At 39.8% G+C, this 12,733-nt stretch overlaps 1 pseudogene; it reads right to left on the minus strand.

Annotated features, from left to right (window-relative positions):
• Nucleotides 1-2,389: 2,389 nt before the first annotated feature.
• On the minus strand, nucleotides 2,390-3,841 carry LOC102844172 (annotated as a pseudogene).
• Between the last annotated feature and the right edge of the window lie 8,892 nt (nucleotides 3,842-12,733).

A 12,733-nucleotide genomic window follows, 5' to 3' on the forward strand; every position in this document is an offset into this window, starting at 1 on the left:
CGGTGCGGTTGGCACAGGATAGAGCAGAGTTTAGGGATTTTGTTCATAGGGTCGCTATGAGTCACAAGCGACTCAATGGCACACAACAACAACAACAACAAATTTACTCACTGCTGTGAAATTGATTCTTTCTCATAGCCACCCTACCTTGGGTTTCTGAAACTGTAAATCACAAATGGGAGAAAACAGCTCATCCTTCTTCCACGGAGTCAATGGTGAGTGAAAACCACAAGAGATACATAGTCTTTAGATTAGCAATTCAACTCCTTAGAAACGATGCCACTGTTTTTGTTGTTGTTATTTGCTATCTAGTCTCATAGGACCCTATGTACAGTTTCTCTGAACTGCACCGTATGATGAGATAAATTGACACGGTATCTAAGATAATGGTGGTAGATGTGTCAGAGAAAGTGAAACTGTCCCAGGATAGAGCAGGGTTCATAGATATGATATATAGAGTCACTATGAGTCGTGGTCAACTCACATGAACATAACAACAACATGCTTGTTAGTTGGGAAAGTGGAATCTTTTTTTTTGATATGAGATGTACTACATGTTATTGTATATTTAAAACCCCTAGAGTCTACCAATTAAATGTCAGAGGTACCCATTGTCCCACCTTGGCAAAAACTACTCTTTGCTATTTCCAAATGCCTCTTACCACTGGTTATATAATACTGCTGGACAGTCTAAAATGTAAACAGGAAAACTGAGTAATTGCATAGATTGCCTAGGCCCACAATAAAATTCTAACTAATTGTAATGTAAAAAAATTATTTCTGTTAAAATTATTTAAAAAAAATTATTTCTGGGGGAGCTCTGGTGGCCTAGTGGTAAAAAGCTGCACTGCAATATCAGAGGTATGTGGTTTGAATCCACCAGATGCTGTGCTGGAGAAGGAGGGGCAATTTCCTCCTGTACCAGTCAGATTTATTTGACGGTACACACATAAAAAAATAATAAAATTTAAAAAAAATTTTTTTAAAATTTGTTTTTGTTTTCTATTTCCTTACATACAAAATTCATATACATTATGTTTCATTCATATGCATTTTATTTCACATATTCCTTCATTCGCATTGTGCTTGATACCATCGTTCCCATAGCTCTAGGAAATTTTTCACTGTATTTGTCATAAAGATAGTTTTGTCATTACAATTAAACTCTGACCTTTCCACAAGAACATTAGGCAGAGTGTTTTATACCTGTGGTCTCAGTGGTTGTAGTGCTTTTCCTGAGCTAATAGTTTACTTTTATTCATATATTCTGCAATATTTGCATTTCCTTTCCTAATAGCAATTAAAAAGGTTATAACCACAAGTTTTGATCCACCTCTCGCATGAATGCCATTGCTTTCCTACAGATCTTGTGATTTATAATTTTCCCTTTTGCTTGCATTTTTCATATTTTTTATGTGTTTTTGTTTTGCAACATTACAGGTATTTTTTATATGACTTTAAGTCCTTTTTTGGATCAAGGTAAAATAGGGAATTAGCTTATTACAACTGCACAATTACTAAATGTGCAAATTCCTTTTTCTTGGTACATGATCATAATACATTAAAAACAGTCTAACTCAATTAGTAGGGATCTTGTATTTTTTCTTTTCTTGTTTTTTAATTTTTATTTGTGTGTGTGTGTGTTTGTACCGTCAAATCAGATCTGACTGGTACAGGAGGAGATTGCCCCTCCTTCTCCAGCAAAGCATCTGGTGGATTCAAACCACATACCTCTGGGATTGCAGTTCAGCTTCTTGCCACTAGGCCACCAGAGTTCCCTGTATTTTTTCTTTTATAACTATCTAAAATTGTTTGGAGTTACACACACAAAGGAATAAATATGATTATTCATATAATGGCCTCTGTTGCTTGTTACACTAGTATGTTATTTTCACAAGCCATTCATTATTTTTATGTAAAATGAAGTGTTGGAATAATTATTTTCAGTCACTTATAGCTTTAATTTTTTTTTTTTTATAGTGGAGCTTTTATTAGGTAGAGGGGAAACATTTTTTAGCTGCATGATCCAAAGGTTCCAGTTACATCAAATTCATCAAAACCTTTCCCATTGATGTACTAAGAGGTGCTGCCCAGAACCGAGCAGCTTTCAGGGCCTCACCCTCCACACAGGGCACGCGGCAGATGGCTGCTTCCCACCATCCTGCACGTGGTCAGTTCCTGGACAGTCCCGAGAGGCAAGGGCAAAGGGCAAGGCAGTTCTCACAGAACTACTTACAGATGAACTGTCTACGATTGTTCAGGAGTCTCTTATGACACTTTGTTTTATAAAATCTGAGCAGAAAGTAGGGCAAGGGGCCATGGAAGCAGTGTTGTGGGCAGGTGGAATGTCCTGGCCGTGGAGTTGTGGTGGACAACAGCTGCGGTCTAATTAGGCATTGTATGAAGAGGACGACACGTTGCCACCATGGCCTGTCCAATTAGTGTGAATGAACTGTCCCGGTTTGGCTAAGAGTTCATAGGTATGAGCCCCAAAGTAGTCCCGCTGAGCCTGAATTAGGTTGGCCGCCAGCAGTTCATGTCTGTACCCGTCGTAGAAGGAAAGCGCAGTGGTGAAGCAGGGCATGGGGATGCCCATCTGGACGCCTGTGCTGATGGCCCGCCGCCAGGAGTCCTGGCAGTTTTCAACAGCAGACTTAAAGAAATCATCGAGCAGTAGATTCTGAAGGTCTGGGTTTCTATCGAATGCATCCTTTATCTTCCCCAGGAATACACTTCTGATGATGCAGCCGCCTCTCCACATCAGCGCAATGCCACCATAGTTGAGGGTCCAGCCAAATTCAGTGGCTACCTGTCGTAGAAGCATGAAGCCTTGAGCGTAAGAGATGATCTTGGAAGCATAGAGGGCCTTCCGAATGTCCTCCAGGAATGCTTTCTTATCTCCTCCAAACTTGGCCTTTGGAGGACCCGTCAGCTTTTTGCTAGCTTGTATCCTCTCATCCTTCAGTGATGACAAGCATCGAGCAAAGACAGCCTCTCCAATGAGGGTGACAGGAACACCGTACTCCAGGGCGGAGATAGCTGTCCACTTCCCGGTGCCCTTCTGCCCCGCACTGTCCCTGATCTTCGGCAGCAGGTGTTTGCCATCTGTATCTTGGAACTTGAGGATATTGGCTGTGATTTCAATCAGGAAGGAGTCTAGTTCTGTCTAATTCCACTCCTCAAATGCCTTTGCCATCTCGTCATGTTCCATGCCCAGAACGTCTTTCATCAGGTGATAAGCCTCACAGATGAGCTGCATGTCGCCATACTCAATCCCGTTGTGAACCATCTTCACAAAGTGTCCAGCTCCCTCATCTCCCACCCAGTCACAGCAGGGTTCTCCAGTTCCCACTTTTGCAGCAATGCCTTGGAAGATTGTCTTGATGTGGGGCCAAGCTTCTTTGTTCCCTCCAGGCATGAGTGATGGGCCGTAGCGGGCCCCATCCTCTCCACCACTAACTCCACTCCCCACAAACAAGATTCCCTTGGCTTTGAGATCCCGACATCTTCTTGTGGTATCCCTGTATTCAGAATTCCCTCCATCAATGATGATGTCACCAGCAGCTAACAACGGCACCAGTTTTTCAATGAAATCATCAACAGCTTGACCTGCCTTCACGAGAAGTATGATCCTCCGAGGTGTCTTGAGCTTGGAGACCATCTCCTTCAAGGAGTGAGCACCAACCACTTTTGTTCCCTTTGCCTCATTGGCCAAGAAATCATTGACTTTGGAGACTGTCCTGTTAAAAGCACAGACCACAAAGCCGTGATCATTCATGTTCAAAATTAAGTTCTGGCCCATGATGGCCAATCCAATCAGTGCAATATCAGCTTCAGCCATGGCAGCGACGTGGAAGGCGGTGGCGAACAGAGATGCACCTAAAAGAGCCGAAGAGTAGAAGACCCGCGGCTGGCCGGCAGGGAGCTTTTGAGTTGGGCTCCGGCTCGTCCCTTCTGGGCTGCAGCCAGCTTTAAAATTTTTAACAGCTAACAGTATAGACTTCTCTTACAGGTATGCATAAAAAGTATTCCTATTTGAATGGTGGGAACATTTAAGGGAACTCGTAGTAGAATGTGGTGGTGATGTTATGTGCCATCAATTTGCCTGGGATTCATAGTGACGGTATTGGGGAAGCAGGGGGTGAATCTAATGGTTGCTTCTATAATGAGGAAATGCCTTTCATCAATTCCTTCCTGTCCATTCCTGCTTGTCTGTCAGATACAGTTTTAAAGCTGAGCATTCAAATTAATATAGACTAGGAAGGAGGATTGGCCTTTCGAAGTAACAGGCCTTTGAAACCCTTATGTACAATAGAGCACACTTAGACTAGCAGATATGGCCACTGAGTCTGAGCCCTCAAATATGAAAACACAAAGGAGGAACAGTTGATAGCAGACACTAGTAATTGGAACGTGGAATGTGAGAAGTATGAATGCAGAAAATAGGACATTGTTAAGGAAGAAATAGAACACAAGAAGAAATACTAACTTATTAGGTATTAGTGAAATGAGATGGGTTGGCATGCAACATTTTTAATTAGACAATCATATGAGTCATACTATACCAGTGATGAAAAGGTGAGGAAAAACAGGGTCACTTTCATAATTAAAAAGTCATTTCTAGATCCATTTTGAAATACAATGTTAGAACTGACAGGATAATATTCATATGCATACCAGGAAGTCCAGTGAAAACTTGAAATATATGAAATATATGCACCAACATTAGCAGGGTAAAGGGATATAAAAAACAAAAATCTTTTTTCTGGTAAATTCTGTGACCACAGCAAGCTTTACTAATGTAATCACTTGGCATGGAACATAGAAAAGAAGAATAAAGTTGAAAATATTCGAGCATGGATTCAACAATGCTGTGTCCTCTAATGTTTTTGAAGGTCAGAAACCTTTTATTCGTGAAGATCTCTGTATCTTAAATAGGAGAATGTTCAATACTGATTTGAAAAGACAATCATTGGGATATTATTTAAGGTCACTGAATAATGAAAATTATAAAAATCCCAAACTTCCTTTACAGATTAGGAAGCTCGAAGCTGTTGGACTAGAGGAAAGGGGAAATCAGGAAGCATTTCAGCTCTTACTGACCTAGAGCAAGAACTCACTCACTGTGTGTGTGTGTGTGTGTGTATGTGTATAAATGCATAGGCACATGTGCGTCTGTGTGTTTTCTCTCTTTGTCCCTCCTCCTGACATTGAAATGGTATCTTTGATTTGCAAAAAAAGCACGTTTGAAAAATACAGCTTTCAAAATTCAAATTGTAAGTTGCAAGCTGTTATTAGGATGTTAGCCTAGGCGGTGGCAGAGGGACAAGGCAAACAGTCACAATGAAATTTAGAAATAAAAAGATAGTCTGCCAAGAGCATGTGCTGCGCTGCTAGCCCTACTTCCCCGCTCCCCCCCCCCCGCCCAGTGAACTGATTTTTGAGAGACTGCTCAGCCAGAAAGGTAAACCAGTCTCACAATTTAAAATGCCAGTCATCTGTAAAGCCAGGAGCCAAGACAGAAGGAAATTTATGATGAAGAATAGTATTGTCACTGAAATGTCAGAAGGAGATAAGGGAAAGACAGTGGCACCTTTATAGCCAAGTTGGTTTTTTAAGGACTTGGGCTCAGCTTCTGGTTCTTCTCTCTCCTCTTCCAGCTTCCTTTGCCTTGACCTTTAACCATGTAGTACCCCATTAGGCTTGCCTCATAGTGGTATTCGTTTTCTTTTCCCTACTTTATCCTATCTTGCAACAATGGATAACATAGAGCAGTATAATTCATAGGTAGAATAGTGGAATTTTCATTGGTATCCTTTTCTTCTTGTGATTAAAAAAATAGGTGTATATGTGTGTATATCTAAAGATATCTCTATAAATACAGTGTTTTATACAGTCATTCATATACATTGTGTTTTCTATAATTTCCTACTGATCAGTCAGTGCCTTTTATCATGAGTGTACCTTGCCTATTCTTGCACAACCTCCCCGCCAGTCTGTCCACTAATCTCTACCCTGGTGGTTTGTTGTTGAGCTTTTTGAAACTCAGGTGATGATTTGTCAGTCTAGTGAAAACAACTTGTAGGACTTGTGTGTATAGAGTACGTATGAGGAAAGTCTCAGAAGTCTCTAAGTTAAATTGACTGACTGTAAGCAATAGGAATAGGAGCTGAATAAGAATCTTGTCAATGAGGGAGCTCTGGTTGTCTAGTGGCAAGAAGCTGCACTGCAATCCCAGAGGTGCTCGGTTTGAATCTACCAGATGCCCTCCAGTCAGATCCAATTTGACGATACATGCACAAAAATAATAAAATTAAATTTTTAAAAAAAGAATCTATCAGTTAGGGACTGATAATCAATTAGTCAGACAAATGTATTTAGACATCATAAGGACCATATGATGTGGGCCTAGGAGAGAACACCGCAAAAAACCTGTTCACATGCATTATTAGTGTTAAAAAAATGATCATATTTTAAAGTTTTAATGTTTGAATAGTTGTAGCTTTACAACATTATTGCAAAGACCACACGGTGGGTTCCATATATGTTACATCTCATTTTCTCTATTATGAATTCTGCAATCCCTCTTTGTTTCTCATCAACCTGCGTTATGCAGATGACACAACCTTCCCTGCTTGCTGAAACTGAAGTGGACACTAAGCATTTGCTGCAGAAGGTCAAGGATTGTAGTCTTCAATATCAACATCAAGAAAACAAAGATTCTCTTCATGATGGATGGATTGAGATTTATGATGAAGAGATTGAGATTGTTTATAACTTCAGCTTGCTTGGTCCCACATTCAATACTCTTGACACCAGCAATCAGGAAATCAAAAGATGAATTGCCTCTGGTAAGTTGGCCACCTGTGACCTTTCAAGAGTACTGAAGAGCAACAGTGTCAGTCTGGAGACTAAGGTGAACCTGATCCACACCATGGCCTTCCCAGTTACTTGCTATGTATCTGAGAGCTGTAAAAGGACTAAGGAAGACAGAAGAAGGATTGATGCCTTTGAGTTGTGGTGCTGGAGAAGAGTATTGAACATACTGTGGACTTTGGGGAGGTGGCCAGGAGAGACCAGTCCTTGGAGAGGTATATCATGCTTAGAGGGGTGGTGGGACAGCACAGCAGATGAAGACCCAGGATAAGATGGATTGCCACAGTGGCTGCAAAAATGGAATTAGGCCTCTTGGAGACGATGAGATTGGCTCAAGATAGGGTAGTGTTCAGAGCTGTTGTACATAGAGTTGCTATGAGTTGCAGGCCACTTGGTGGCACATAACAATAGCAACACTGTCTTTCTCATTGTCCAATTGTAACTTACTCATTGCCGATCTTTAGTGGCTTTCCAGAGGCTGTAAATCGCACAGAAAGAGACTGCCTATCCTCCTTCTATGGAGTAGCTAGCAGATTCAAACTGCCTGCCTTTGGGTTGACAGCATAACTCCTTATGCACCATGCCACTGAGCCGAGAGGACGATCCTTAGCACCATTAAGACAAAATTGCCACATGTGAAGTGCTTCGTTCTGGATCTGGCCCCTTGAATGAGTCCAAAACTAAGGTCAGAAAGCATGAGGGGACAGGAAAGAAAGGGGATTAATATTAATCTATGTGACAGATTTGTCTTTTCTCACAATTTATTGACTGTAATTTTTTATTGCATTACTGTTGATGCCTGGCTATTTCATCTCCAATAGAACAATTATTTCTTCTTTTTAAAAAAAAAAATTTGTGCTAGTGTGCGTGTGTTTTTACCATCAAATTGGATATGACTGGTACAGGAGGAGATTGTCCCTCCTCCAGCAGAACATCTGGTGGATTTGAACCGCATACTTCTGGGATTGCAGTGCAGCTTCTTACCTGTAGGCAATTAGAGCTCCCTTAGAATAATTATTTCTTCTGTTGCTAAAATTTTTCTAGACTTTTTCATTGCTCCTATATCCTTTTGACATACTGCCATCATCTCTCGATGTTAATACTTTTAATAGCACTTTGCTCATAGCACTGGGCTTATCTTGTGTATTTTCTGCTTCAGTCCTAGAGTGAGCAATGACTCTAAAGGGCCCAGGTTTATTGTAGTGGAGAATGGTGTTAAGAGCCAATACAAGGCTGCAAGGTGTGGTCCTTGCTACTTGGTTGTCTTTTAGGCTCTTCCATTTGACAGTGCAAATAAATACATGTTGCTATATTAACTTCTGTGGCTTGGTGTTGAGGCGCTGCACTGCCATCCCAAAGACACATGATTTGAAGCCACCAGTTGATCTGCAGGACAAAGATAGACAATCTCCTCTTATGTTTAGTGTCCCTGACATCCGGCTAAAGGGTTACCTATGAGTTGGTTCTGACTCTACAGAAAACAATAATAACACCATATATAAAATAAACAAATATCACATTAAACTCACTGCTTCCAGTCGATTCCACCCCATTGCCACCCTCCATCAGCTTTCTGAGACTGTAAATCGTGGGTAGAGACTTCCCATTTTTTTTCTGTGGTAGATTTGAACTATTGGAGATGCGTTCCCTTTGAGTTGGCAGCACAGTTCACTATGCAGTATGCCTCCAGAGCTCCCTAGCCCACATATATCTATGCATATTTATGTATGTAACCAGCTGTACCTATATATGAAGGTATACTGATGTCTCCAATTCTAATTCATTACCACATGGAACATTCTAGCCTATTCCAGTTGCTTATTTATATATAATTTTCTGCTTGAACAGTGAGAAATCTGGCTTCCATCATCCATCATCCCTTTAGGTAACTGTTCAATTCCAATACATGCAAATAACAGGGTTAGCCAATAATTCCATGGGGAACAATTTTATCAACTAAAGTATACTTGATGGAATAGAATATCTTGTTTTTTATGTATTTCATTGCTTTCCAAGGTTACTTAAACTAGAAATGATTTCTCCATCCATTTCAGTGAGGTTGTTTCATACATGTGTAATAAATACATTTAGTCTCTTGTCATGTTCTGCATTTCATCTGGGGATCTCTTGACCTCCGAAATGTCTGGTGGTTTTCTTTCTTTCTTTTTTTTTTAAATGTGTATACATTATTTTCTCTTTGTGTTCTACATTTCTTTTTATATTGACAAATCCATAATGTGTCATTTTCACCATTATAGCAGAATGCATATAGTTTCACTGTAAAAAATACCTGCTCTGCTTCACCTCTTCAACCCTGGAAAACAATGAAATAAAATTAATAATCTGTATAATTTTGCCATTCCATGAATGCTATGTGATAAAGATCACATACCATGTGTAGCTTTGTCAGAAGGATTTCTTGCATTTAGCTATATTCATCCATAGTCTTCAGCCTTAACAATGCCCTTCCTCCCTTCCTCCCTCCCTCCCTTACCTTCCTCCGTCCCTCCCTCCCTCCTTCCCTCCTTCCCTCCCTCCCAGATCTGACAGGCACAGGAGGACATTGTCCCTCCTTCTCCAGTGGAGCCTCTGGTGGATTTGAACTACACACCTTTGGAATTGCAGCATAGCTTCTTGCCACTAGGCCACCAGAGCTCCCTAAAAACTCATTTCTTTTTACTCTGAATTATATTCCATTCCATGTATTTTCCATGGTTTGCTCATTGAAGGATATTTTGGTTACTTGCAGTTTTGTATAATTAGGAACTAAGGTTCCCAAAAGTCTTACACACTGGTTTTTGTGTGGAAATAAATTTTTAGATAAGTTGGGTAAATAATGTTCCAGCTGTCTTCTTTAAATGTTGGTGCTGTTTGGTGCCATCTGATAAGTTCAAACTCATAGCGAACCTGTGTAGTGCAGACCCAAACCCTGCCTCATGCTGTACAAACATGAACCTCTGCTGTGTTTGATCAAGCTGTTGGTGCTTTTGTGCCAATTTATGTCATTAGGAGTCATCTTCTCTCCTTCACTGACCTTCCACTTTTCCAAGCACGGTGCCTATGTCCGTTTGCATTTCCACCAGCAGTGAATTAGAGTTCGTGTTTTTTAGCATCCTTGTTGTAATGGATTTTAGCCACTCTAACAGGTATGCAGTAATATTGTTGTTTTGATTTGCAGTTAATTCCCTAATGAAAAATGATGTTCGCATCTTGTCATATGCTTATTTCCCACCTGTATATCCTCTTTAATGAGTTCTTTATTCAGATTTTTGCTCATTCTTTCAATTGTTTCCTTATTGTTAAAGTTTAAGAGTCTTTTGTATAGTTTGGAAACAAATTCTTTATCAGATGTGTATTTTTTAATTCTTTCCCCCCTAAATTGGTTTTTTGTTTGTTTTTTGTTTTTAGTTTCTTTTTTAAAATTTATTATTAATTTCAATAAAAATTTACAGAGACATTGGATTCCCATTCATTCATTGTTGCACTTTTCTCCCCTCCCAACCATCCCTCCTAGTACACTAACCTCTTGGAAAAGTAAAAGAAAAATTCTTCCATTGTATTCAATCCATCCCCCCAGGTCCACTCCACTATGCACCCTTCATTCTGGACTCTTGTCATGACAACAATACCTAATAATTTTCCCTCTTAAACAGTTTTCTCCCTCATCTGTTTCAAAGCAGTATACATTATTGAACCCATCCTTCTCAGTCTCCTCCCAATCTTGAGGTCAGTCCTACTTTACAACAGTGCTACCATGCAGTATTTGTCCTTTTGTGACCAAGATACTTCTCTCAGGACAAGGGCCTCCAGGGTCACCCATTTTGAATAATTTTGCATGAGTTCCTTGTTTTTCAATGCAGCATAGTATTCCATTGTGTGAATATACCACAGCTTCTCTATCCATTGTTGATGGGCACTTGGGTTGCTTCCAACTCCTTGCTATTGTGAACAAAGCCTCGATAAACATGGGTGTGCATATATCTGCTTTAATATCAGTTGTGGTCTCTTTGGGGTGTATTCCCAGTAGTGGAATTGCTGGGTCAAATGGTATCTCTATTTGCAACTTTTAAAGAAAGTGCCATACCTCCTTCCACAGTGGTTGCACCATTTTACACTTCCACCAACAGTGAATAAGGGTTCCAGTTTCTCCACAACCTCGTCAGTATTTGTTGCTTCCTGTTATGGTAAATTTTGCTATTCTGATTGGAGTGAGATGATATCTCATAGTTGTTTTGATTTGCATGTCTCTTAGAGCTAGGGATTTTGAAAATATCTTCCTGTGCTTGTTGGCCATCTGAATGTCTTTTTTGGTGAAGTTTTTGTTGATATCCTGTGCCCATTTTTCTATTGGATTATTTACATTTATCTTGTTGTGGTGCTCAAGTATTTTATAAATTCTAGATATAAGTTCCTTATCTGACATGTCATTACCAAATACTTTTTCCCAGTCTGTGGCTTCCCTTTTTACCCTGTTGGAGAAATATTTGGATGTCCATAGGGATTTGATTCTTAGAAGGTCCCATTCATCTAGTTTATCTTCTCCTGGTTGTTGATTTTTCAGGATACTTGGAAGACTGTTTATGTTGTGGATTAGGACTACTAGAGTTCTCCCAAGCTTTTCTGTAATGAAGTTTATAGTCCTTGGTTTTATTCCTAAGTCCATGATCCACCATGAGTTGGTTTTTGTATATGGAGTGAGGTGTGGATGTTGCTTGAGTCTTCTGTAGATATTTTTCCAATTTTTGCCAACACCATTTGTTAAAAAGGCTGTCGTTTCCCCACTTAACTGATTTCATCTCCTTGTAAAAAATCAGTTGACCACAGGTAGGTGGGATGATTTCCAGGTTCTCAATTCTATTCCATTGATATATGCGTCTGTCATTATGCCTGTACCTCACTGTGTTGACTACCATGGCAGTGTAGCAGGATTTGAAATCAGGGAGTGAGATGCCTCCTTCCTTGTTTCTATTTTTAAAGAGTGCTTTGCTTATTTGGGGCTTCTTTCCATTCTAAATGAAACTGTAGATTACCTTTTCCATTTCACTGAAGAATGTGATTGGTATTTGTATTGGGATTGCATTGAACGTGTAAATTGCCTTTGGTAATATTTCCATTTTCACAGTATTGACTCTTCCTATCCATGAGCAAGGGATATTATTCCACTTCTCCGGGTCTCTTTTTGATTCTTGTGGTAATGTTTTGTAATTTTCTTTGAATAGACCCTTTGTGCTTCTAGTTAGATTTACTCCCAAATATTTTATCTTGTGATTAGCTATTGTGAAGGGTATTGTTTTTCTTAGCTCCAGCTTTGTATTCCCTTTTTCACTGTAGAGAAATCCAACTGATTTTTTTATGTTGATCTTGTATCCTGCTACTTTGCTGAATTGGTCAACTACGTCCAATAGTTTTCTTGCTGAGTCTTTAGGGTTTTCTAGGTATACCATCATATCATCTGCATAGAGAGATAATTTTACCTCCTCTTTGCCAATTTGGATAACTCTTATTTCCTTCTCTTGTCTTATTGCTCTCGCTAAGACTTCCAATACAATGTTGAAGAAGAGAGGTGAGAGTGGGCATCCTTGCCTCGTTCCTGTTCTTAAAGGGAATGCCTTTAACCTCTCTCCATTGAGAAGAATGTTGGCTCTCAGGTTTGCATAAATACTTTTTACTATGTTGAAGAAATTCCCCTCTGATCCTATTTTGTTGAGTGTTTTAATCAGGAAAGGGTCTTGGATTTTGTCAAAGACCTTTTCTGCATCAACTGATAGATCATGTGGTTCTTTTTCTTTGCTTTGTTAATGTGATGAATTACATTAATTGTTTTCCTTATGTTGAACCATCCTTGCATACCTGTTCT

This window comes from Elephantulus edwardii, unplaced genomic scaffold (assembly GCF_000299155.1).
Source record: "Elephantulus edwardii isolate Elephantulus edwardi_28Jun2011 unplaced genomic scaffold, EleEdw1.0 scaffold00260, whole genome shotgun sequence".
NCBI classification, from domain to species: domain Eukaryota; kingdom Metazoa; phylum Chordata; class Mammalia; order Macroscelidea; family Macroscelididae; genus Elephantulus; species Elephantulus edwardii.